This window comes from Amblyraja radiata, chromosome 29 (genome assembly GCF_010909765.2).
Source record: "Amblyraja radiata isolate CabotCenter1 chromosome 29, sAmbRad1.1.pri, whole genome shotgun sequence".
Lineage (NCBI taxonomy): Eukaryota > Metazoa > Chordata > Chondrichthyes > Rajiformes > Rajidae > Amblyraja > Amblyraja radiata.
Window position 1 is genome coordinate 11,485,287 of NC_045984.1, and position 23,247 is coordinate 11,508,533.

General features: G+C 42.7%; 1 long non-coding RNA gene across 1 annotated transcript; it reads left to right on the forward strand.

Annotated features, from left to right (window-relative positions):
- The first annotated feature begins 3,561 nt into the window (after positions 1-3,561).
- On the forward strand, positions 3,562-22,313 carry LOC116989305. The gene is made up of 3 exons (XR_004416212.1): positions 3,562-3,573; positions 14,658-14,661; positions 22,263-22,313. It is a non-coding gene; the product is annotated as an uncharacterized LOC116989305 (long non-coding RNA).
- The last annotated feature ends 934 nt before the right edge of the window (positions 22,314-23,247 follow it).

A 23,247-nucleotide genomic window follows, 5' to 3' on the forward strand; every position in this document is an offset into this window, starting at 1 on the left:
TGAATGCAAAGAAATATTTTGAGTCACAGTTGAAAAACAAAGCAATAGGGTGGAAATGATAGGTACACAAAAATGCTGGAGAAACTCAGCGGGTGCAGCAGCATCTAAGGAGCGAAGGAAATAGGTAACGTTTCGGGCCGAAACCCTTCTTCAGAGTGATAGGGGGTGGCGGGGAGAAGGAAGGAAAAAGGAGGGGGAGGAGCCCGAGGGCTGGGGGATGGGAGGAGACAGCCCGAGGGCTGAGGAAGGGGAGGAGACAGCAAGGGCTAACAAAATTGGGAGAATTCGATGTTCATGTCCGCAGGATGCAGACTCCCCAAGCGAAATATGAGGTGCTGTTCCTCCAATTTCCAGTGTTGCTCACTCTGGCAATGGAGGAGACCAAGGACAGAGAGGTCGGATTGGGAATGGGAGGGGGAGTTGAAGTGCTGAGCCACCGGGAGAGGAAATGATGCCTGGTTCTTAAAGAATGCGATGCAAAACAAAGCAAAATTATAAAACTTGTGGACTAAATATACTCCTAAAGTTGCAGACCATTGTTTAATTCAAAATGTTATTTTGATATGAGCAATAAAATAACTTTAACATGGAATAAGATATATAATTAATATTGTTTAATTTCAGCTTCCGTAGTGGTTAAAAAAAAAAATCCTCTTTTGATATTGACTCATGCGGGGGGGGTATGGTCCCCGAGCTGTCAACAATCCTCACACATGGTCAGTCTTTATCTATGAACCTAGGCTGCAAGTGTCAGCAGACTTTTAAATTAGGCCAGCACTGCAAACAAACGGATGCATATTTCTTTTTCGTTTGCTATCTTAGAAAGGAACAATTTGCAATACAAGTCCCTCAAACTTTCTTTATTAATTTGTCGTTACTTTAGAAAGTGCAGTCACTGTTGGTATTTTGATGATTACAGTAGATATTTGACACATGGCAGGCACCCCATGACCAATAAATGCTGCATCGGCAAGCAATCTGCTTGTTCGTGATGTTTTTCTTTATTTCCCAGTGGTTGGTGGATTATGTCGCCATCAGGACAAGTTAACTGAAATTCAAACAGCATCTGCAGATGTTTGAAATCTGAAATAAAATTTGAAAATGCTGGAAACTCTCATCAGGCCACAACACCGCATCTATGGAAAGAGAAGCAGAGCTAACATATTGGGTTGAAGACTTTATTCCTGGCATAAGGTTTCTAATTTGAAACATTCACTCTGTTTCTCTTTCCGCAGATGCTGCCTAACATTCTGTGAGTTTCCAGCATTTTCTGTTTTATATTATGGACAGATTAATTTTCTGATTGGGTGTTGGGTTTAGATAATCTACTCAAGTGCAATCATCATTTAACTGGACATGTTCGATGCCAGCAAAATGTTCAGTATTTTTTCAAGATTATTTGTAGCTGTTTTTTGTCAAAGCGGAAGTCCACTTAGAGACATTATGAATGGGAAAAGAACAGAGGCTCAGCTGAATGTCAGCAGTGGACTGTAATATTATTATTTAAAGACTTTTTACTCAGTGCCCAGAAAAAAAAGTTATTTTCTATAATCAAAAAGGGTATACATGCCCTTGTTACTATTTGTGTTATTTGTTCCTGTTGGCAGTCAACTCTTCAATAAATTTGTTTAGATTTTTCCTAGACTTCCATAAAGCCAGACACAGTCATAAATATGTACATCCTAGAAACAGGCCCTTTAGCCCACCTTTCCGACCTGAACAAGTGGGCATACTGGGCACATTCCGTTTGTCTGTAATCGGCCCGTGGCTCTCTAATCCCTTCCTATCTATTCTTCACCCGTTTTTGCTTTCTCTCCCTTCCATTTTAAACATGCTCAATTTGTTTGCAATTGGTCTGTGGCTCTCTAAGCACTTCCTATACATCCTTCGCCTGATTTTGTTTTCGCTCCCTTACTTTTAAAAGATGGGTTGGTCACTTGGTGACACTATGTGTGCAGGAAGTCGAAATATAGAAACAGGGGCTGATTTCACCAAAGATATTGGGAAAGGAAAGGAATATTATTAATCCATAGGGATTGAGCTCACACTTATGGAGAGTTGTTTGTGAATCTATGAGGGGGGAAAAAACAATTTTACAATTGCAAAAGGTAGCAACTGCATATTCATACAAAATCACAGAATTGTGTAAATGTGAACAATGAAATTGTGTGCTACAATGGGCTTCAAACATAGAAGATAACTTTGGTTCAAAGTACACCAATTTTGGAAATTTAAAACTGCAGATGCTCGAAATACACACCAGGCCGTGCTGCATCAATGGGGAGAGAAGCAGAATTCATCTTTCTAGATGACCATCTTTCACCGAAATTGGCACCAGAGAACATTACCGCGGATGTAATAGCCAAGCTCAGGACGTTTTGTGCCCTGTGCCTCATTATATCACAAAAGGGTACATGAAAGCATTGATGCATGTGAGGTTGGGGTGCAGTCATTTTGAATACACATGTATTGTAAATCTGAGAACTGGAGATGTGGATTTATACCGAAGATAGATAAAAAATGCTGGAGTAACTCAGCAGTTCAGGCAGCAGCTCAAAAATATCAGATGCTGCCTGACCCACTGAGTTACTCCAGCATTTTGTGTCTATCAATGTTCATACCACTGGGTTGTAAGCATTACGCTCTTGGACAAGCATGAGATACAAACTATCGAGACAAAGTAAGCAAACTCGGGAGTTAATATTGATCTTGATAGACCCTGGCACATAGGGTTTTATTGATGGGTGCAAAAATCATCATCTTCTTCGCTATCACTTCTATAAACTGTAGTTAAGAATAGACCCACGCCTGGAAATGTTATTTGGGAGAATGTCACCATTGGTCTCATTATTTGTGGAATTAGCTTTGGACGGCAGGGAATCGCCTCGGCGGAGCCAGCAGTGAATGTGGAGCCATCTGGCCTGGTAATAATTAATCAAGTTATGAGTCTGCATACTTAGGAAATTTGGAAAGATTGGGAGCATTGCTTAAGGCAACCGATGTACAATTTAAATTCCTCAGAGTGAAACAGCCCTGTGTTGATGGAAATGAGGTCAGATAGTCCTGTGCTGGTCGATAGCCTTTTGATGCCATCCAGGCAGTAGATTCATTTGGTGCTCTACGACTTATTAGATTAAAGACTCTAAACAGTTATTTACAAAACTGGAGGATGTTTTACAAAAAAATAGAGGAATGAAACCATCTAAAATTGTCAGATCCCAAAGGGAATGATCCAGCTGTGTACCAGTATACAATGCAGTGATTGTTACAACCCAGTTAATAATTAGATTTCTTTAAGCACGTGCCATGTAACAGAAATTATTGTCAATCAAGTAATAGTTGCGTGATTTCCATTTAATGGCAAATTACTCCTCTATCCTGCATTTAATTCATCTTTTATGCCCGCCATCCTCTGTACCATTAACCCATTTATTTAGTCACCCGATGTTTGGGGAGGAATATTTTTAACTGTACAACAGGATAGAAAAATGAATGTTGTCATGTAGATGTAAAAACAGATATATTTCTCAAGATATTTTACATATTTGCACACTGTTTGGTTTATCCCACTGTGTTAAAGGGGAGGTATATCTAAATAACAACAGGAACATATGATCCATGAGTTTACTGATTGAAGCAAATAAGAATTTAGCTGTTCCTGTTTATATCCGGAGTGCATGACAAATTAACACCCTTGATCTCCTGTGGAAATGTGGGAAATTCTTTATTTTGCCTACCATAGACAATGTATGCAAAGCGTGGCCATATATAGGGCTCTGACAAATGCTCTAGCTTCCATGATCTTCTTCATGGTAAATAGATTTCTCACCTGGTGTAAAATGGGAGGTGTTTCAATGCAGACAGCTAACTGCAACTCATGGGTTGCGTACATTGCAGTGTACCGAATGGGGGTCCCTTATCCTTGTTGATATGCTACTGCAGGAGGAAGCCATCGGCGATGGTTTGATCACATGATTTAATGAACTCGCAGTCGCTCTTTGATCACAATCCCGCTGCAGCTGAGGACATGGGCCCTGTGCTGCAGATGTGGGTTAAAATCTCAACCTAGAGCAGAGCACAAATATCCAGACTGATTTTACACCTTACCACAGAGGGAGTGCTGCTTTGTTGGAGATGTTTTGTTCACGTTTGTAAACATTTTACGTTAAAGTACCGAGAACCTTCTCATGAGAAATAAGAAAAAAGCGGCAGAATGAGGCCACTTGATTCTTCGATCTGCACCAGCATTCAACATCATCTTGATTCCTCTAATATCTAAAATATCTCAGCCTCAGTTTTGAATGCAATTAACAATGTGGCTTCTAAAGGCATCTGACGTAATTCCAAAGATTCAAGTTCAAGTTCAAGTGAGTTTATTGTCATGTGTCCCTGATAGGACAATGCAATTCTTGCTTTGCTTCAGCACACAGAACATAGTAGGCATTTACTACAAAACAGATCAGTGTGTCCATATACCATAATATAAATATATACAAACATGAATAAATAAACTGATAAAGTGCAAATAACAGATAAAGGGTTATTAATAATCAGAGTTTTGTCCGAGCCAGGTTTAATAGCCTGATGGCTGTGGGGAAGTAGCTATTCCTGAACCTGGTTGTTGCAGTCTTCAGGCTCCTGTACCTTCTACCTGAAGGTAGCAGGGAGATGAGTGTGTGGCTAGGATGGTGTGGGTCTTTGATGATACTGCCAGCCTTTTTGAGGCAGCGACTGCGATAATGGTTCTCATGGTTCTTTTAAGTGAAGACATTTCTCTTGTCATGTATAGTCATGTTCTAAATAGTCTGCTCTTTATTTTGAAACTTCCTCGTCAAAGAGTTCCAATAGATTAATTAAGCGTAATTTCTCACAAATAAAATAATGACGACTCAGCTCTATTATATTATTTACTAGTTTTCAGGCTCATTAACCTCTTTCAGAACTTGTTTTACCTCCTCTTCTCTGGGGTCCACGACATCTGGGAGAGTTTAGAGTCTTTTTTCCTTGGAGACAGACATGAATTATTTAATTCCTGAGTTTTTCTCCATGTTTCACAATATATATTCTCCAATCCAGGGAATGGAGGGTTCAGGATCACGGGCAGGCAGATGAAATTTGGTTTAGTTTGGAGATGTAGTGCGGAAACAGGCCCTTCGGCCCACCATGTCTGCGCCAACCAGCGATCCTTGCATACTAACACTATCCTACACACACTAGGGACAATTTACATTTATACAAAGCCGATTATCCTACAAACATGTACGTCTTTGGAGTGTGGGAGGAAAACTAAGATGTCGGAAAAAACCCACATGGTCATGGGGAGAACGTACAGGCAGCCCCCATAGTCGAGATCGAACCCGGGTCTCCGGCGCTGAAAGTGCTGTAAAGGCAGCAACTCTACCACTGTGCCACCGCTTGTTAGTTTATCTTGGCATCATTTTCGGCACAGACACTGTGGATTGTTCTAAATTTTTATGGTTCTTCCTAGTTCACTCTATTACTCAATTTCCTTTTATCACTTTTTGGTTATACCTTGATGAATTCTAAAACACCCCCAAGCCTCCAGCTTACTGCCTTTTCTTTATAAGTCTTTTCCTTAGTTTTAATACTGTTATTGCATTTTCCAGTAACCAATGGATGGACATAAAATATTTAATGAAGAGAAAAGAGCTTTTGGGGGGAAATTGCTTAAGTCCTTACAGCAAGGACCTGTTAGGAAACCATTAGGCACCTAAGGGGCAACTTTTTCTACACAGGCTGGTGGATATTTGGAACGAGCTGCCAGAGGAGGTAGTTGAGCCAGGTACTATAACCGCATTTAAAAAAACATTTGGACAGGTACATGGCTAGGAAAGATTTGGTGGGTTATCGGCCAAATGCAAGCAAATGGGACTAGCATGGGACATCTTTGTCAGCACGGGCAAGTCGGTCCTGTTTCCATCCTCCTTGGCTCTGCAGCAAACATTTTTACAATGGCAGCGACACTTCGGAAGTCTGAAGAAGGGTCTCGACCCGAAACGTCACCCATTCCTTCTCTCCAGAGATGCTGAGAGATTCCTTCTCTTCAGTTACTCCAGCTTTTTGTGTCTATCTTCAGAAGTACTAGTTTGGTTGTAAAGTACTTTAGCTTATCCCAAGGTCATGGAAGGAGTGTTAAGTCTTTTTCTGTTTCTTACTTAAAGGAAGTTGCAGATGCGCTTATCGCATGAGATACACAGCTGGCAGCAGGATGACAAGGCGTTCGGTTTTATAGAGTGACAGGATCCTCCAAGGAGCAAGAAATCATTCCTCTCACTCACAATGCCATATGTATTCCCTTGATCAATGTCATCCCTCACATCAGAAAAGAATTCCACCTTTCAATGCTCAGCTCATTTGTGGTAAGCAACAGAGCATTGCACAACTGAATTTCTCATTTCAGGAAGGCTGACATGAAGCCTTTATTTTAAAGCTGCCTGCTTTAACATTATTTTTATACCCGGGAAAGTAAATGTTAAGACAGGTTCCAAGGGAATAAGTATCCTCTAAAATGAAGGCAGATAGCGGCACGGTGGTGTAGTGGTAGAGCTACTGCCTTACAGCGCCAGAGGACCGGGTTCCATCCTGACTACGGATGCTTGTCTGTACGGAATTTGTACATTCTTCCCGTGACCTGTATGGGTTTTGTCCGAGATCTTCGGTTTCCTCCCACACTCCAAAAACGCACAGGTTCGTAGGTTAATTGGCTTTGTATCAATGTAAAATGGTCCCGAGTGTGTGGAAGGTAGTGTTAATGTGCAGGGATCGCTTGTCAGTGCGGTCTCAGTGGGCCGAAGGGCCTGTTTCCGCGTTGTATCTCTAAACTAACCTAAACTAAAGATGATACCTTGTGCTTTCCCAGCACACCACATAGCGATTCACTGCCACTAGGCGGGTTAACCTTGCATGGTTTGATCTCATAGATAGTAATCAAAACAGAGTTATAGGAAGGATATCATCAGGTACAGGAAGGATGTTGTTACGTTGGAAAAGGTGCAGAAGTGATAAACCAGGATGTTATAGGGAGATTGGATCGACTAGGACATTTTCCTCTGTAGCATAGAAAGGGATGACCCATTAAGGTGTTCAAGATCATGATGGGCTAGAGGAGGGCATAGGCTTTAAGGTGAGAGGGGAAAGATTTAAGATGGACCTCTGGGCAACTTTTTTCACTGGGGGAGGGTGGGGAGGGGGTGTAGCCAATATCTGGAATGAAATGCCACAGGAAACTAGAGAAGTGGATGCAATTATGACTTTTAACTGACTTTTTGACAGTTATATGGATAGGAAGGGTTTAGAGGGCTATGGGCCAAATGCAGGCAAAGGGGACTAGCCCAATATTGCCAACTTGGTTGGCACAGGCATAGTGGGCCACAGGACCAGGTTTTGTGTTGTACAGCTCCATGACAATATCACTGTATTTCTGTATATGTGGCAATAATATCCCAATATCAATTTGCAAAGGCTACCTTTATCTGACTTGCTGTTGCAGTGACAGTTTTCATGTGTCTGCCCATTTTGACAATGCAGGCCTCTAAATATCAATGCATTGTCAATGGGATTTGACAATCGCTTTGCTATTTGCCATCTCTTGGCTAGTTGTTGGCGGTTATCCTCTTTTTTGCAATAGTCATTTCCTGGCACATTTGGCATGAACGTTATTTGCCAATTATCACCGTAGCTTGATTGCTCTCTGGCTCACACATCATTTGAGGACTTTCGTATGGAACCAAACACCGTCAATGAACGGCAAACATTCTCAGTTTGGGAGAGTTGGCCTTCAACGACAACAAACTTCTTTTGTGTTTGGTATGAATCTGTTCAGTGGAGAGTTTCTCCATGATGGAATTAACTTCACTACCACAAGGGCTCCATTGAAGCCATTCTCTGTCATGTGTTGCCATGACGTCAGTAGCATTCACCTCTCAAGTTCAGCTTGTTTTCCATGTTTGGGCCAAGGCTGTGTTGAAACCTGAGGTTGATACAACGTGCCAGAACCCAAAATGATGAGCGCGTGGTACTCTGTTTTACTGAAAGGCCTGGAGAGAGTGAATGTGGAGAGGAAGTTTCCACTAGTTGGAGAGTCTAGGACCAGCGGCCTTAGCCTCAGAGTAAAAGGACGTATCTTTAGAAAGGAGCCGAGATGAGAAGTAATTTCTTTAGTCAGAGGGTGGCGAATCATTGTCAATTGATGGAGGCCAAGGCAATTGGAGGCCAAGTCAATTTATATTTTTAAAGTGGAGATTGACAGGTTATTGACTAATAATGTTGTCAGGGGTTATGGGGCGAATGCAGGAGAAAGGGGTTGAGAGGGAAAGATAGATCAGCCATGATTGAATAGCGGAGTAGACATGATGGGCCGAACAGCCTTATTCTGTTCCTTGAACTTAGGAGCTTGTGAAAGCAATTCCTTCCATCATCCAGCAGTCTGCATAGAGTGGTAATTGGCTAGATAGGGAGTTGTTCCACATAATTTTGAGACAACATGCATGGGCAATTTAATCAGGAAGAAGACTCTGTCGTTATGGTAACCTAGCCAGAGGTTCAGTAGGTTCTGTAGAACAAGTCTTCAGCACTCATGTTGGAATATTGTCTCGCGTGGAGCAAATCTAATTGGCTGTGCGCCACCCTTGGTTTAGTTTTGGAGATACAGCATGGAAGTAGGCCCTTCAGCCCATCAAGTCCACGTTGTCCATCAAATCACCCCTTCCGTACTAATTTTATGTTATTCCACATTCTCATCCACTCCTTGCACATTAGGGGCAATTTGCAGAGGCAAATTCACCTACAAACCTGTGCGTTCTTTGGGAAGTGAGAGGGAACCGGAGCGGCCAGAGGAAACGGGCGCAGTGACGGGGAAAACGTGCAAACATCACAGAGAGTACCCGAGGTCAGGAACAAACGTGAGTTTCTGGCGCTGTGAGGCAGCAGCTCTACCAGCTGTGCCACTGTTTCTTTTGTGAGGTAGTCTCAGGAGGATGCGGAGATGGATAATCAGCTTGGCTTTGCTGCCTAAAGGCTATGGTAAATCCCTCGGCCATGAATTTTACACACGCATGCCCAGTTCTGCCAAAGTGGGTGATGGACCTGTCTTGTCATCAGCAGTTTACTCATTCCATCGTCGCCAATCATTGAATACAGTTTAATCCTCTGACTAGTTTCACTGTCCTCCTGATTAATTTTACTGTTTGTATGCCTCGTTGTCACCTTCCCCTCAGCCAACAATGAACCATTCTACATTTCTTTGATCATCATCTGTCGTTTTCACACCTTACATTCTCTTTGTACCCATCCATACCTCCAGTTTCCCTCTACCCTGACACTCAGTCTGAAGAAGGGTCTTGACCCGGAACATCACCAGAGTCAATCCATCATTTAGTGGCTATCTTCGGTGTAAACCAGCATCTGTAGTTCCTTCTTACACATCCTTTCTGATAAGGGTTTCGGCCCGAAACGTTGCCTATTTCCTTCGCTCCATAGATGCTGCCTCACCCGCTGAGTTTCTCCAGCACTTTTTTCTACCTTCGATTTTCCAGCATCTGCAGTTCTTTCTTAAACATCCCTTCTGATCAGTTGGTTTCTTGGCTTTTGTTAGTGAAATGCTGCTTTGGTTGTCTAACATGGAAGAAGTTGATAAAATAGTTTCACCAGTTGCAAACCCCGATTTTGAGATTCTCCGGCACTGTGCCTGACACTCTGTTCTACATTCTTCAAGGGAAAAGAGTTCATGATAGAGTGAGGGATAGGACAGACCACGTTTCTGCAGCTTATGGTAAACTACAATGTCGCTGCAGGCCTGCCGTGCTTAATGAAGTGGAATTAACAGTCTCTCATGCCATTTTTATTGCGCCTTTTAATTTAAAAGCTGTTGTGACCTCCAAGTATGGATCGGGGTTAAACGCTTGCGTTCAGTCACAAATCACACTTTTAGTTAATTTAGTTTTAAAAATCTGCAGTGGGGAAACTGGATCCAAAATTGGCCTGGTGATGGGAGGCAAAGGGTTGTGGTGGTGGAATGTTTTCCGGACTGGAGGTCTGTAATTAGTGCTGTAACATATGGAAGACAGACACAAAGTGCTGGAGTAACTCAGCGGGTCAGGCTGAGATTGGGAAGATACTAGTTGCTTCTAACAACCTGCAGCTCAATTTACATCGGGCAATAAATAACCTGAATTAATTGGAATAGATAGAGCAGGTGCATTATGTATTGAGCTTAAGTCAATTCAACATGTCCCGTGGGGCAGCAGTAGAGTTCCTGCCTTGCAGCGCTTTCAATGCACGAGACACGGTTTCGATCCGGACTACGTGTGCTGTCTGTACGGAGTTTGTACGTTCTCCCCGTGACCGCGTAGGTTTTCTCCGAGGTTCTTTGGTTTCCTCCCACACTCCAAAGACGTACAGGTTTGTAGGTTGATTGGCTTTGTATAAATTGCCCTAGTGTGTGGAGGATAGTGTTATTATATGGGGGGTCGCTGGCCAGCACGGACTCGGTGGGCTGAAGGGCCTGTTTCGCGCTGTATCTCTAAACTAAACTAAATGAGACTGTTCGCAAAAGCTGCAGGAAGTGGAGCCGGAGAAAGAGGCTTGAATTACTCACCGAAACTTTGGGATTTTTGTTCAAACTCCACATTTGCAAGCACTAACTTTGTGCTGCTGCTACTACTGCAAAATGTTGCCTAGATTAGTGAATTTTAGCTACAAGGAGAATTGGACAAATTGTCTTCTCTGGAACATTGGGGCTGAGGGGTGACCTGGCAGTTTATATAAAATTATCAGAGGCATAAAGAAGGTAGATAGTCAGAATCCTTCACCCCAGGAAGAAGATGTCAAACACTAGAGGGCATAGGTTTAAGGTGAGAGGAGGAACGTTTTAAAGGTGATTTACATAGATTTTTTTTTACACAGAGGGTGGTGGGTGTCTGCAATGAGTTGCCCGGGGAATTGGTGGAACCGATATGATAGCGATGTTTAAGTGACATTTAGACAGACACATAACACACATAGGGGACACAGGGATATAGACTGTGTGTAAGTAGATAGGATTAATTTAATTTGACATCATGGTTTGCACAAACATTGTGTGCCAAAGGGTTCGTTCCTGTGCTCTGCTGTTCCATGTAAAGCTTTTGCCGTAAATGTAACATTCGTCTGAAAGTGAGGGGTTGATATTCAGGTTAAGCCATCAGAATGGCTGTGTAAATGTCAACATCATTTTGCTTTTCTGGAACTAATTATATGGATGTCAATTTACCAAAATACCACCTGGATTAAGGGATATTAGTGAGAAGGAGAGGTTGGACAAACAGATTGTTTTCTCTGGTTCACCAGAGGTTGAGGGGAGACCTGAGAGAAGTCTATCAAATTATGAGAGGCACACATAGGAATCTGTTTCCCAAGGTAGAAATGTCAAAGAATTTAAGGTTTAAGGTGAGAGGGGCAAAGTTTAAAGGAGATGAGCGAGGCAAGTTTATTTTTTATATACAAAGAGTGGTGCGTGGGTGAAACACACTTCCGGGAATGCTGGTGGAGGCAGATACGATAGTGGCATTTAAGAGGCTTTTATATAGGCACATCGATATGCAGGGAGGTAGGGACATGGATCATGTGTAGGCAGACGAGATTAGTTTAACTTGGCATCCCATTCGGCACAAGCATTGTGGGCCAAATGGCCTGTTCCGTACTGTGCTTTTTTATGTTCTAATATTCATAAATAAACACGGATTTTCCTCATCTCAGTTGTCATGGAAGCATTATCATCAAATGTTTCAGCACCTGTATGACATGTGTGCAGTCTGAAACTGGGGTGTAAATGCATTCTGACTACAGCCCACACACTGAAAGGACGAGATGGGAGTCTGCCGTCAAATAATTCAGATATTGAGGACTGATTCCCGTTCAAGTAACTAGGTATACCTTGTATATCTAAATATATTAGGGAAGTAATGTAACAACAGATGCTCAAGACTCAAACACCATGAAACAGTCCCTTCGGCCCGACTCGTCCATGCTGACCAAGATGGTCTAGGTATTAGGTAGGAATTTCCAGTATTTAGATTCAGTGAATCTTCTATTATATATGTGCACTTCAAGATGTTTTTTAAAAAATCAAGTAAGATTTCTAACTGGTCCATTCTTTCTTCTTATGTTTGATGGTTCATTCATTGCAAAGACAACCTTTGTGTATTCCTCTTGGATAGCTGTGGGCAAACAAATTCAAGGCCAAATATTTCTCTCCAATTCCTTGATGAAAATTCAATGCATCTGGAATTACAGGCGAGGAAAATATTCCATCTAAGATATATAAGACTTCAGCCAAATGGAATTCGATTTGTGAAAAGCAGAAAGCTAAATGCAGAACAACAGGGGTAGTGATCAACATTGACGACATTCATGGTTCCCGAAAAGTAACAAGGGGCAGGTTTTGGAATTAATAGCCCAAGAACGCAGTTAACGGCATTTATGTCCCATTGCTCATAATGATCAGAACAGTATGCCTTATACATGAAAGATAGACACAAAAAGCTCAGCGGGTCAGACAGCATCTCTGGAGAAATGAAATAGGTGACATTTTGGGTTGAGACCCTTTTTCAGACCTTCTGAGTCTGAAGTGAGTCTGAAGAAGGGTCTCAACCCGAAACATCACCTATTCCTTTTCTCCAGAGATGCTGTCTGTCCCACTGAGTTACTCCAGCTTTTGGTGTCTATCTTTGGCTTAAACTAGCATCTACAGTTCCTGTCTACACCTTCTGCATGTGCCAGGCATTTTCTCCAGAGATGCTCCCTGACCCGCTGAGTTACTCCAGCATTTTGTATCTTTCTTCCTGTAGAAGGTGTACTCTCCCTAGTTCAGCAGAGTTTGAAACAAAAACAGTCTGTAGCTGTGGCACAGTCTGAAACAGTCGTTCCCCCGTGCAGCGTGCATTTTTAATGGCATGGCCAGGACACAATTTGCTAGGATGAGATTTTGAGTGATTGGCATGGTGCACTGTATGTGTAGGGATCAACCATCAATTGGTGAATTAGATAGATTTCAGATGTGGGGGTAGGTGTGTTCTTCCTGGCCACTCATAAATACTGCAGCCACTGCTGATTCAACATTATTTCATCTTAAAATAGTAAGACCCTACCCAAGAGCTCTCGCATGCATCGCAGCCAGTCAGAACCCCGACGCTGAGTTGCATGCGGGCATTCATTTGACATCCCAAACTCTCCTGTGAAACTTCAGTCAGACCCTTAGAATCTTGTCCACCTCTTTGTTATAAAATGTAATAAAAAGGAACTGCAGAAGCTGGTTTATACGTTGTGACAAACACAAAACGCTGGAGTAACTCAGCGGGTCAGGCAGTATCTCCGGAGAATATGGGTAGGTGACGTTTTGGGTCGAGCCCCCTTTCCAGTCTGAATAAAGGTCCCGATCTGAAATGTCGCCTATCCATGTTCTCCAGAGATGCTGCCTTATCCACTGAGTTACTCCAGCACTTTGTGTCCACCTCTCGGTTGCCTGTCGGTCACTCAAGAGTCCAAATTGACCTCACTATAATTAACATTGATGGAAACCCACCTCCATAACATTACAGCAAAGCAAAAATGTGTGCCTGACTCCCACCAAGAAGGAACCAGGTCCAAGTCCAGTGAAGGAATCCTGACCTGATCCATTAACTCAACTTCCCCTTCACAGATGCTGCTCGACTTGCTGAGTTTCTCTAGCATCGCTGATTTTTGTTTCCAATTCCAACATCTGGAACTTTGTTGAAGTTCAGTTTTAGTTTCGTTTTAGAGATACAGCATGGAAACAAGCCCTTCGGCCCACCGAGTCCGCACTGACCACGATTACTCATACACTAGTTCTATCTTGCATGCTAGGGGCGATTGAACAGAACCCAATTAACCTACAAACCTGCACATCTTTACAATGTGAGGGTATAGTCACAGGGAGAACATACAAACTCCATACAGACAACACCCTTGGTCAGGGTCGAACCAGGGTCTCTGGTGTCGTAAAGCAGCAACTCCACTGCTGCGCCACCGTGCTGCCCAATGAATTGGACAGCCGCTGACAGGACTCAAAGCCATTCAACAGCCTCCTAACATTGTCATTAGTTGATCTGATGAACACAATTCGATGTTACGCCATTCACTAAATTCCATGCGCCGCCTTCACGAATTTGATCACACAAGTCAGAGCAACAATTTTCAAAAACAGCCAGGACTTTTGTGAGTCATAATACTTAGGTAATTATTTACCCACTAAGAAGGCCGCGTATTATAAATAGTGCCAACAACTTGTGTAGTAAAAACAAGTGCTGCAACAATTTAAACTGCCAATCTTGCTGGCATCTTTCATGCCATCAGAGGACATTTCAGGTATTTTTCAGAGTGGGGAGAACATTAAGTGCAATGCTACAATAACGCTGTCAATCTGGATTAGGGACGTCAAAGTGTACAACGACAACCAGTGGAGTTCCGATTTCCATTGACAGCTTTATAGCACTGAATTACTGGTACAAATCATTTTGCTCATTCTCTTATTTATGACGAGACGAGGTTTACAAGGCAATACGCTTGAGCAGAAACTCGCTGGAGGTTTTGAATTACCAAAACGATTTATTTTGTAACACATCTGACGAAAACATGATCAGCGCAGTTCACTGAAACTTTGCTGATACTTGAGGAGCTCACTCCTCAACTGCTGATACTTGAGGGCTGCCTTTTGGTAGCAGAAACAAGAGACAATGTAGACCAAAGGCCACTGTATCAGGACAGTGGTGCACAAAACGCAGAGAGATAAAGGGCATGTTGAAAGAACGGCCAGTGAGGCTTGAATTTTGATGCTTACCAATAATAACTGAAAATTCACTTCCACCACCCACATGTTTCTTTTTGGACATTGATTAAGTGTTTTATCATTGAACAATACAGTGCAGAAACAGGCCTCCTCGACCCAGCTCAACCCTGACGTCGATCTTGACTAATCCCATTTGCTTGCATTAGCCAGTTTCATTCTACACCTTCCCTGTCCAGGTACCTGTAAATGCCACTTAAAATATTGCAACTGTATCTGCCTAAGGCACCTCCTCTCGCACTTTGCTCCAGCTCATTCTAGATATCCACCCTTTGTGGAAAAACGTGCCCCTCACATCTCCTTAAATTTCTCCTCTCTTACCCGACTGAACCCGACTAGAATCTCTAGTTCTAGACTCGTCGTCCCTGAGGGAATACCCTGGTTATACCGTCTATGTCAGATTTTAAAAGTTCCTATAAGATCACCCCCCTCAGCCTCTAATCTTACAGTCAGAATAAACGCAGCCATCCAAAGCTCTCTTTCAAATTACAGCCTTATAACGGCAAGCATGTACTTTCACAGAGAACGGAAACAGGCCCTTCTACCCAACTTGCACGTGCCAACCAAGATGCCCCATCTACACTAGTCCCACCTGTAGCGTTTGGCCCATATCCCTCCTAAACCTTTCCTGTCATGTACGTGTCCAAATATCTTCCAAATGTTGTTATAATACCTCCCTCAGTTACCTCCTCTGGCAGCACATTCCATATACCACCACCGTCTGGGTGAAAAGGTTTACCCTTGGGCTCCTACTAAATATTTCCCCTCTCACCTTAAACCCATGTCCACTGGTTCTTGATTCCCCTGCCCAAGTATAAAAGACTGCATTCACCCTAGAGCTGCCTATTTTTGTCAGAGCATTTCAGAGTATTCTAGTAACAGAAAATCAGTATTTTGCTGAGGAAATCAGTATTTTTACGCGGTGCTATTATGCTGGAATTTTTTTTTTGTTAATGTGCAGTCATACCCATGTAAGAGTACAAGAATGCATAACTTTGCTACCAATTGACGTCTTCTTCTAAGTTATGCATTCATTGCCATCTCTTTGTACACTGCTGTTTGAACGGCTGCTTCCTGCTTTTAGCACACGATGATGATGTAGAAGCTATTTTGGAAGCCCCCCTCTCCCTCCCTCGCCCCCCTCTCCCTCCTTCCTCTTTCTCCCTCCCACCCTCCCTCTCTCCCTCCCCTTCTCCCTCCCTCCCCCTTTCCCTCCCACCCTTCCTCTCTCTTCCTTCCTTTTTTTCTCCCTCCCTCTCGTATTCCCTCCCTCCCTCTCCATCCCTCTTCCTCGCCCTCTCTCCTTCTCCCCTCTCCATCCTCTCCCTCTCTCCACCTCTCCCTCTCTTCCACTTGAGCCCACCCACTGTTCTGTAAAATCAAGGCTAATCTCAATGTAACTGCGATCCCACTGGTAACCTTTCACCACCAGGCTTATCCAGAATTCTATCACAGCCTGAAAAATAAGCAAAGGCTCAACTTCCACTGAGAAAGAGAATTCCAAAGACTCATTGTTATACGAGAATTTTCCCAAACAGTCTGTGACCCATAGCGCTGCGGCCATAGCGCTCCAGCCGGTAGAGCTATATTTAGAACCCGTAGCGCTGTAGCCGACAGCTCTTTGTTTAAATTCCCATGCGTTAAACTGACAGTGCTCTGTTTAAACCTGGAGCGGTTTTTGAACAGATCAAAGCTTACATAAATAATCATCCAGATCCAGATTTAACAACGCAAAATCGTACATCCGTATTCTTATCGCATTTCCGTACAAAATACGGAATATCCGTACTACTTGGCAGCTCTGTTCATCCCATCTATTCCCCTCTTGCTCATATACCTCTATAAGACCATCCCTCTTTCTCTTGCGCTCCAAGGAATGAAGTCGTAGCCCTGCCCAACCTCGCTCTGTTGCTCAGGCCCTCAAGTCCTGGCAACATCCTCGAAAATCGTCCCTTTAGGAATGAGGCTTTTAGGCTGTGAATATAATGCATGAAGCATACTATGAAGATAATGCTGTCAAGTTTGATTCGTAACATCAAAAGGAAGTACTTGGAATGGAGTTCCACGTTGCACTGATAGCTTTATTACACTAAATTACTGGTGCAAATCACATTTGTTTGTGGACAGATGCGACTAGGGGTGAGGAGGGGGAGCTGGAATCTGGAATGATAAAAATAAGGAGGCAAAAGCTGACTTTGAATACGTGAATATTTCTTATGTGTAGGAAGGAACTGTAATGCTGGTTTACACCAAGGTTGCTGGAGTAAATCAGCTGGATAGGCAGCATCTATGGATGGATGAAATGAGTGACGTCTCGTGCTGAGACCCTTCTTCAGACTGGATATTTCTTATTATCATCAAAACAGAAAATACTGGAAAAACTCAACAAGGTCAGGCAGCATCTGAGGGAAGAGAAACAGAGTTACCTTTTGGGGTCTGTGATGAAGGGTCTTGGACAACAGTTGACAGAAATCAAAAGCTTGTCCGAAGTTTTTTTTTCCACAACTGAAATTGTCTGAGTTTTGCCAAAGATAACAATTGAGCAAAAAAAAAATAGATTACAATTGCTGGAAATAGAAACAGAAACGCTGGAAGTTCTCAAGAGGTCAGACAAGGTCTCAGAGTGAGGAGCAGAGTTCATGTTTCAGCTAAACAACATTTCAACTTGAGATAAAATATTCCCAGGCTGAACCAATGGGTAAAAAAAATGAAAATCTGAAGCATGTGGAGGCATGTGGAGTTTCATAAGGAGACACAGAACGCAAACACAAAGAGGTTATGTTGAAACACAAACCGAAATTGAAAGATGCAGCATGGAAACAGACCCTTCAGCCCAAGTCCATGCTAACCATCGATCACCCATTCACACTAGTTCTATTATCCCACAGTTGTGAACATTAATAATAATAATAATAATACATTTTATTTAATGGGCGCCTTTCAGACATCTCAAGGACACCTTACATAGTAATCGGAATAAAAACATATAATCGGAATAGAACAGGTAAAAAAGACATCACAGAGACACAAATTAAAACATTCCTTAAACATTAGCTGCAATTTACCACAGATAATTAACTTGCAAACTGGCACCTCCTTGGGATGGGGGGGGGGAAACCAGAGCACCCAGAGGAAACCCACACATCCACGGGGGGAGTGTGCAAAGACTGCACAAACACCACTGTACAGAAACAGAATTCAAGTTCAAGTTTTTTCTTTCGAACTGGGGATGAGCGTGGAACATGTTGGTTTAAGTTGCAGAGCAGTTGGAGAAAACCGAAAGGTTTTCTCCAACTGCTCTGCAGCATAAACCAACATGTTCCACGCTTCAACCTTTCGGTTTTCTCTGAGGATTTCAGTTTCCTCCTACACCCCAAAGACGTGCAGGTTTGTAGGGTAATTGGCTTGGTATAAATCTAAATTGTCCCTAGTACGAGTCAGATAGAGTTAGTGTGCGAGGATCGCTGGTCGTGGTGGACTCATTGGGCCGAAGAGCGTGTTTCCGCGCTGCATCTCTAAACTAAACTAAACTTTACTAATAGCAAAGCAGGAACACAGTGAGTTCCTCCAGCAATTTGTGTTTTGCACAAGATTCCAGCATCTGCAGTTTCTTGTGTCTCCACTAATGCCCTTCTCAGAAGAAAATCTGCCATCCTTAACTGCTCTGAGCAAATTTGTTTCCAAACCCACAAATGTAGTTGACTTGTAATTGTTAAATGATATTGAGATTAGTTTTAGTTTAGAGATACAGAGTGGAAACAGGCCCTTCGGCCCACCGAGTCCGCGCAGACCAGCAATCACCACAATTCTGTCCTACACACTAGGAACAGTTTCCAGAAGCCAATTAACCTACAAACGTGCACGTTTTTGACATGTGTTTTAACCAGCCAGAGCACCCGGACAAAACCTACGGGGTTACAGGGAGAACGTGCAAACTCCTTACAGACAGCAATCATAGTCAGGATCGATCCCAGGTCTCTGGCACCGTAAGGCAGCAACTCTAGCGTTAGCGCCACTGTGCCACTCAAATTGTATTAGAAAAAAAAAATCAAAACATCCTGAATTAAAGGCACAGAAACATACACAAAGCTAGAAATATGAGGAAACCATGAATGAGAATTGCTTCCCTCCCTGACCATGTAAAGTTTGCCTGCTACCAAATTTACAACATATTCAATCTCTTGAAGTTTATCAGCCTCACAAAGTTCACAGGATGTTATCACACCAGTGGCCTTTCCAGGTTTAATTCATCCCCTTTTCCTCAGCAGCACAGATGTGTCATCTTTCAAAGAGCTTTTATTCTTTCTCAGATCCTCTGAAACTCAGCTGAACAACTAGTCTGTGGATAGACCCTAGCGTTGTTAAATTAAAAGGTTCTCCATGGCATTACAAAAAAAACATGATGAAATGGCGTTTAAAGGTCTGTACAAGATAAATAATGATTCATCCTTCAGGCAATCTTTTGTCAAAGGGCAGCACCACTTGACCTGTTTTGAAAGAACATTTTTCACAGCCAATATGCCTGTGTATTGCCTTGCCAAAAAAAACCCAGTAGATATTAAAACCAATTTACTGTGCAATCACTGGAACTTATTTGATGCTGGCTTTATTTTAACCCAATGCTATCTTATCTGAAGGTAGACACAAAAAGATGGAGTAAATCAGCGGGTTAGGCAGCATCTCTGGAGAAAAGGAATAGGTGACGTTTTGGTTCAAGACCCTTCTTCAGACTGAGTCAGGGGAGGGGGAAACAAGAGATATGAAAAAGTACATAGAACAAATGAATGAAGGATATGCAAAAGGACAAATTAAAGGCTGCAGCAATAATCAAGGAAAGGTGGAGCCCACAATGGTCCATTGTCGGCCTTGGGGGAAGGTGATAACGAATGAGACAAACAGTGAAATTCAGCAGAGGGACCGTGAAACTATTACCACGACTAGGGTGGGGGATGGACGGAGAGAGAGGGGATGGACGGTTTACTTGAAGTTAGAGAAATCAGTATTCATACAGAGATAGATATCTGTAAAAGCAACAGAGAAGTCGCTGCGAAGACTTGCAGTGTATTGTTGAAAGCTTTATGCTCAAGAATATCATACAGGGACCCAAGACATGCTCGTCAAAGAAACACGTCCCAGTTCACCTATTCCACCTTTGAGTTCCTAAAAAAAAATCACGTGATGGTGTTATTGACTAATCGTGAGCACGAATCACTGTCAGCTAATTTACATCAGACCCATAAATGACACAAAGCAAACTATTATAATTAAGAGCATTGGGAATCATAAGTCCCAAGTCACCCTTTTCCCTCTCAAGCATAGTGAAATCACCATATGTTATGTCTCAGCTCACTCATGTACAGCATTGAAAATGTTACAGTCTACCCATGTTGTCTAGTTGTATTACCCTTCAATGTTGCATTCCTGTTTATCACAATGGATTACATTTTGATGAAATATGTTAACAAACTGGATTGATGATGAAGGAGAATTTAGAAACAAGGAACTGCAGATGCTGGTTTATACCAAAGATAGAAACAATGTGCCGGAGTAACTCAGTGGTACAACAGTAGGGTTGCTGCCTTACTGCGCCAGAGACCTGGGTTTGATTATGACCGCAGAAGCTGTCTGTATGGAGTTTGTACGTTCTCCCTCGGAAGCCCAACCAAATGACTGCGTGTTCAGCGGCTTCAATCCAGAGCCCGGGGGGGGGGGGGGGGGGGGGCGGCTGGGCTGCGGGTGAGGCGGGGCGTACGGCCGAGTGTGTGTTGGCTGTGAGTCGGGGGGGGGGGGGGGTGGGGTGACGTAAATCGCAGCGAGTGGAAAACAGTGCCCAGCGGGCCGCAAGTAGCAGAGCCATTGTGACGTCATCAGCTTGTTAACTTTAAAAAATATTTCAGATTTGTGAACAATTTTAATAAATAACTCGGGAAATAATGCATCAAATTTTCAGATGAGGCGATTTTTGACATCATGCCATAAATCTCTATTGGAATAGATACCTTGTTGGTATTTAAAATACTTTTGGATAGGCAGGGAATGGCAGGATAGATAAGTTATGGTCTTGGCATCTTGATCTGTATGGACATTGTGGGCCATAGGGCCCGAACATGTGCTGCAAATTTCAAATTCTCAAATTTCTCAAAAATCTCAAATTTGAACCACAGCTTCTTTGCAGTCCATGTGTTTTTTGGGGTGAATAAGCCCAGTTGGAGCAAGTATTATGGATGCATGAGAAGGAAAGCATTGTGATCAGGCAAGGAAGAGACTCGATCATAACATAAATGCTTCTTGTTTTTCTATTGAGATTAAACAAATTGATTTAAACATAACACAAAGTGTTCAATGCTGAATGTAGGAAATGTGTAATCTTTGGTTTGTTGCTTACTGTGTTTGATTGAATTAACTTGCTTGATGAGGGGTAGTTCTGGGTTTAAAGAAGGCATTGAGAAGGACATTGGGAGGAATTTCACTGATTCTCTGATTTAATTAAAAAAAAAGTGAGATATATCATGGTGGAAAGAAGAAGATTGAACCCGGGCTATTCTGCTCTGCTTATTTCATAGCTGGTTTAGATGACCAATTCTTACCCAGAGTAGGTGAATCGAGGACATTTAAGGACCAGAGGACGCGAGTTCAAGGTGAAAGGGAAAAGATTTAATAGGAATCTGAGGGGTAACTTTTTCACACAAAAGGTGGTGGATGTAAGGAACAAGCTGCCAGAGAAGGTAGTTGAGGCAGGGACTATCCCAACATTTAAGAAACAGTTAGATGGATAACATGGATAGGACAGGTTTGAAGGGATATTTACCAAACGCAGGCAGGAGGGACTAGTGTAGCTGGGACGTGGGCAACTTGGGCCGAAAGGCCTGTCTCCACCCTGTATTACTCTATGACTCTAAGTCTACAGCACGAGTGTCTACAACAAAATGGTTCAATGGTACTTTATGGGTCGGTGTTGCAGGGGTTGACCTGGCCTGGTGATGCTGTCAAATGGCCACAGTCAGACTACACAGCCGATCATTCACATGCACCTACAGTGAAGTTTGCTATTCTGCATACAATTCAGTAAAAATCATACTATGCACAAGCTCAATAATAAATAAGTACAAAAGTACAACAATTGCAGTGTGAAGAATGCTAGACTTCACTGAGGCAGTACACTCCTGCTAAATGGGACTCAAACCCACAATCCTCTGACTCAAAGTCAAGTGTGTTAATTATTTTGTAAAAACTAATTTGCCAAATGACATCAGATTTGAACCACAGCCAGAAACTTTGAACCAGTTTGACAACATTTGTTTAACTTTCCATTCAGAAGCATGACCATCTCTCAACCCAACAGACAGACAGGGTAGCTTACAGCCCAAGAGTATGAACTTTGAATTCTCCGATTTTAGGTAAGTACAATCCCAACACATTAAGGGTAATTTTACAATTAACCTACACAAGCACACATCTATATTTGGGAGGAAACAGGAATGCCCTGAAGAAACCCACGCAATCACAGGAAAAATCTGCAAACTCCACACAAACAACACCCAAGGTCAGGATCGAGCCTGGGTCATTGGCACTGTAAGACAGCAGCTTGACCAACTGTGCCACCATGCCACGCATTACAGAGTAATTGTCCGACATCCAACCTTATTCACCTCCACAAACCCTTAAAGCAACCTCAAACTTATGTATACATATATATTAACTGCATAATTACTTTTTGTAAACCAGCATCTACAGTTTCTTATATCTCAACTTTCTTACATTGTCTCTCTTAACAATTTGTCTATGTTTTGTCAACACAATGCTTCTAAGCAGCATTGTCTTACCAGTGTGATATCAACATTTGAAATTGTTGAGGAAGATGGCTTGGGCCCGGCGGCGGGGGGAGCGGGCTTCGCCGCAGTGGCGTCTGGTGTTGGGGTTACAGCCGTTGGGTTCAGATTCAGCCACTCCCGCCCGGGGACGGGGGAACAGAGAACTGGCTGTTTCCAAAGTGGAAACGTTGATTTTTTTTTTCCCGGTTTTTTTTTGGTGACTTTTTTCTTAGGGAGAAAAAAGGGGGGGTGCGGTCGCAACCAACGCACCCCTCCTTCGGACGGCCATGTACACCATTCTGCTGCATGAACTATTTGAACCGTTCTGAATGAAACGGAGGCCCGTTATCAGAAACAAGTTCTTCCGGTAAACTATGGCATGCAAAAATTGATCTCAACTCATCTATGGTACACTCAGTAGTAGTGCCTGACCCCATATGCTTAACCTCAATCCATTTGGAATGACTATCTAATAGTACCAGAAAGCGATCATTACCTTTTTCACAAAAATCTACATGAACTCTACTTGGCCATGACCAGGGTTGCAGTGGAGTTTATGGTGGTTTACTCCGGCAA